This window comes from Nannospalax galili, unplaced genomic scaffold (genome assembly GCF_000622305.1).
Source record: "Nannospalax galili isolate Female #2095 unplaced genomic scaffold, S.galili_v1.0 scaffold1173, whole genome shotgun sequence".
Lineage (NCBI taxonomy): Eukaryota > Metazoa > Chordata > Mammalia > Rodentia > Spalacidae > Nannospalax > Nannospalax galili.
Window position 1 is genome coordinate 231,825 of NW_008331991.1, and position 4,926 is coordinate 236,750.

The 4,926-nt window shown below is 42.4% G+C and overlaps 1 pseudogene; it reads right to left on the reverse strand.

Moving 5' to 3' along the window:
- Positions 1 to 2,710: 2,710 nt before the first annotated feature.
- On the reverse strand, positions 2,711 to 3,535 carry LOC103729086 (annotated as a pseudogene).
- Positions 3,536 to 4,926: the final 1,391 nt, after the last annotated feature.

Here is a 4,926-nt window from a genome sequence, read left to right on the forward strand (position 1 = left end):
AAGGGCCCTTGGGGACTGCACTGAGGAGCTGGTTTGGTCTGGATGCAAGGGACCAGAAAGAGGAAAGGGCAGCCCTGGTGTTCAGGAAAGAGGCTGGAGGGTTGTGCAGACCCAGAGAAGCAGAGGGAGGTGAGGCTGACGTCAGGCCCAGGGCACCCCTGGGGACCCAAGAAGGAACTGAGTTGCTCTGGATGCAAAGGATTAGGCAGCAGTGGTGGTTCCCCAGATGCCTGGGCTGCTAAGACAAGGAATGGGACAGGACCCAGGTTAATATGAGAGACCGGTCGGGGAGATGGGAGGGTGAACCGGGATGGGGGAGTCAAGACAGGGAGGACATGACCGACCTACCCTGGAGAGAGAGGCCTGCATGTTGGAGAGAGGCCTGCGGTGGTACAGGCCCAGGGAATCAGAGGGAGTAGAGGACAGGGACAGGCCCAGAAGCAGTACTCCTGGGGACCGAGAAGGAACTTAACTGCTCTGGATGCAAAGGATCAGGAAGCAGTGGTGGTTCCCTGGGTATCTGGGGCACCAAGACAAGGAATGGTACAGGACCAAGGCTAGGAGGAGAAACCAGTGTGGGAGATGGGAGGGAGGTTGGGGGAGTCAAGGCATGGAAGGCATGGTCAAATTACCCCCGCCAGCCAGTGAGAGGCCTGTGGGTTGGAGAGAGGCCTACAGGTGGTGCAGGCCCAGGGAAGCAGAGCTTTTTTTTTTTTTTTTTTTTTTTAAATGTGGGTTTTTGCTACTCTAACATTCCCCCCTCTGAAGAGGTAACCATAAAATCTTTTAGGGATTAGATAAGAGCTCCCAAATAATTTTGTCATTTTCGGCCTTTGGAACAGAGTATGTTGCTGAGAGGCCCAAGGACATTTTGATTTTTAGCCAAGAAACTGGCTACTTTTCTTCGGGGTCTTTTTACCCTAACTGCCTAGCCAATTTTGGCTTCTGTTCTTATCACACCATCATCTGAAGAGGTTACCCAAATTACTAATAGGGAATCAGGATGCAGACCTCTCTGGCTTCTTCCATGCTGAACAGGGACACAGGGTGAAACAATTGGGGTACCCCTTCAGTGAGTCCATCTAAAAGACTCTCAAATTGCATTACTCTTAACTGTAGGGAGAAAAGAAAGCCTTTGACTAGATGTGAAGAAGTAAGGCAAGAGTAGTTAGCGTTATAAGTTCTAGAGAGGGAACCAGAAAATGGTCAGAACAGGGCAAATTTCAAATATTCACGTGAGCGTCCATTGGAATTTCTTGATGAGAGCTTCCAAAAGCATCCCCCTATTGGGTTCCTCTTCGTTTTTCTTTTGTCTTCCAAGGCTGCACTAGAGAGTGATGGACACAGGATTTGTTTTCAGGCCTTTGATAGCTGTTGGAGTGTCTAGAATCAGTGTCAGTACCCTCACAAAGGCTTCTAGATAGGGGGAGAAAACAAATTTAGCCATCATTTTAGAACAATAGTACGTTGTCTCCCTTAGCTACAGGTGGGCACTATAGTATTGCAGACCAAGATTTGAAGTCTTACATCTGAGCAGCACTTTCTGCTTAGAAACCAAATCATCAATGTGAAATAATTGTCTAAATAACATTTTATATGGCCTTAAGCCTAATGTCTGGGAAGTGTAATCCCTTGAACTCTTAAAGAAATAAACTGATCAGTTTAATCTTTGGTTATTCTTTCCTTTTGGGTGTTTAAGACTATACAGTTGGCCCAAATAAACCAATTTATTTTTACTATTAAGGTCGTTTGAGACTCTGTTCCTCAGGGGTCACATGGGCTTGGGAGGAGGCCCTGGTTCCTTTCTTTTACCAGTTCCATCTATGTAACGGTAAGTCAAAGGTCCTGCTTGACCATGGCTGGCTTCACTGGAAATGTTTCCTCTGTGTTAACCCTCCTCTTTGTAGACTGGACACTGGTTCAAGTCCATCTGGTGGGGTGTCCATCACCTCCCTGAACAAGAGGACAGGTGACTCACCACAGTTACATGACATTTTGAGAGATGCTCCATAGTCCCCTGGAACTTAGATGACTTTGGAGGGCAAGGAACAAAAACTGTCTTTTAAGTCCCTCTGACCATATTAGTATAGACCTCAAAGTATGGTTGTTAAATATGCAAGAAGATTAGTTCCACCAGTCTGGTACTTTTAAGTACCATGTGCTATGTAGATAAAGCTTGCACAAAAACAAAACATTTTCAGATAAACCTTGACTAGACATATATTTTGCTCCTTAAACTAGTTGACTAAACCATGACCTTAGAAATTTTAAGATTATGTGTATATTATTTTTGTCTCATCCTTTATATATCATAACAAACCTACACAGATCTTCATCACTTGCTTAGGCTTTCTCATTTTTATGTCTGTTTTGGAAAATATCTCCATTTCCATATCCTTTTTAACACCTTTTACATTCTCATTTTCTTTTTTAATAATTGAGACATAATAACACTAACAAATAAATTTTTATCTGTTGTGAGAATGCTTTTCCTGGGGATACTAAGCACTGTTTATCCCCTTCTAAGGTTCTAGTGTCAAACCAATGTTTGATTAGTTTTCCTGGGGAACCAATGACTCACCGAGCTTACTTACAGAGACGACTTAGGGATTGTTGAGGTTTATGAGTGACCTGAGGGTTTGCACACTGGAAAGCCTTTACCCAGCATGGATCAAGCCCTCTCTTCCTAGCCTTCCCCAGATTATATACTTTATTCATATGCAAATTCATCATTTTTCTCAGCTTTGGACATGAGATCTTTGACGATCTTGGCTCCTTCTTCATCATACAGAGAAGTGCCAAACTTCATGTTGCTGAGCACCTTAAGGAAGGTAAAAGCCATTCCACCACCAATGACTTTGCCCAGCATATTATTGATCAGCTGGATCTTGTCTGGAACTTTAGCACCACCCAAGATGGCCAGAAAGGGTCACTTTGGGCTCTCTAAGGCCTTGGCAAAGTAGTTCACCTCCTTCTTCATCAAAACCCCACCAGCCTTCTGTGGCAGATCAACACACACCATGGAGCTGTGGGCTCTGTGCGCAGCACCCAAAGCATCATTTGACATAGATAGTCCTTAGTTTGGACAATGAAGCTCAGAAAGTATCTATTTTGACTGGCTCAGCTTTGACCTTGTTCCCAAAGGCATCTTTACCCTTCTCTTCTTCCTCCACATGAAATTGGAGGTGCTCCAGCAGGATGATTGCCCCAGCTGCTGGGTTGGTGCAGGCATTCTCTACCTCTGGGCCCACACAATTCTTCAAGAACAGAGCATCCTTGCTCAGCAGAGATTTGAACTCTCCTGCAACTGGCTCTAAGGAGTACTTGTCAGGCATGGGAACACCATTGCCCAAGTGACTCATAAAGACTTCACTGTATTGTCCAAGCAGAATTTGATGCTTAGGACAGCAGCCATGATACTTTGGTTATTTGTCATCTGGTTGTTCTTCATAGGAACATTGAAGTCCACTCTCATAATGACCCACTTCCCCTTCATGTCCAGCTCATCCAGGGTCAGCTTGTTAGAAAGTGACATTGTGGCAATGTGGTAGGGGCAAGTAGCTGGGAGTTGAGGAAGCGGAGACTACACCAAATGATGTACGCCTTGCAGACCAGATTTTTGAATAGAGGATATTCATAACTTTTGTATGAGAGAATCATGCCCAAGGCAGTACCAGCACATGTTATAGAGGATGAAAATACTGCGCAGTTAGCTCATCTCTGCTTCAGGTCCACAGATCAGAGACTAGAAGACATAGTGAACTCACTTCCACACCACCTCTGACACAGAACTCCTTTGCTTGATTTCCAAGTCTTGAAAATTTGAGTTCATTTCAGTTTAATGCATTAGATTAAATTTCAAAATTTTTTGATTAGATCTAATTTTGGATTTGATTTCAAAAATACTTGTACTTTTATTGAGTGTTTTTGAAAGTTATTGAAAGTCTCTTCATCGTAAATATTTATGTTGCCTTTAGCTTCCTGAAGACATAAAAGATATATAAAAATTTAACTTAAAAGCATACCCAAAGAGGCTTGCAGTAATGCTATGATTTAGTCATGATATTTAATTTTCCACTTTGTGGAATAAAGCAGAAGCCCTGGTGTGCTGTGCCCTTCATCACCCCTCAATGCCATGTGACTGCAATTCCATCACACTCAGCAAGGCAAAATAGAGGTGCTGTGGCCAATGCAGCACTGGCTCATTGAAAAGTTCTTGCTGTAGAAATTGCTTTCCTTGGAAAGGCCATCACTGAATGTCCTGCATTTTTTCTTTCTATTTTCCTTCTGTTGACAAGCTGTGGTGGTGGCTCTGTCTGGCACTTATCAAACAGCTTAGGATATCCTGTGGGTAGACCTAGGAAAGGTTTCAGGGTTTGGAAGGCAGCCTCCGTGTTTCTGGTGGCTGATCTTTCCAGGATTGCTTTCCTACTGATAAGGAGGACATAAATGCTTTGGGGCCCTTTTATATAGGCGGTGCCAAGCCCCTTGCTCACCATCAGTGACTAGTTTTGATCTAAAATCTTTTTTGCAATATTGCTTAAAGTTTTGATTTTATGATAGTGAAGCTTGTATTCAGTGTTTAGCCAATTATATGACTGTAATAAAATCAGACAAGAATTTTAACTAAAAACTTCCAGACTGGAAAAAAATAAATGAAAGGAAAAGAAAGAAAATATTATTCATGAATTATGCTGCAATTCTATATATTTCAATCCTGGCTGTAATAAAAGGAAAAAAAATTCAAAGGCAGATATGTCTAAAGAAACAACAAAGTTATTTCTCAAGGAAAAGGTGATGGTAAAAATATGAAACCACATCAAAGGAAATAGAGTCAGTGAGATAGAAGATCTAGTACTTCTTAGTGAAGAATCAAGATTTGTAAACTTATTTCTAGTGTTAAAGGATCCTGAAGAATTGTTAAAT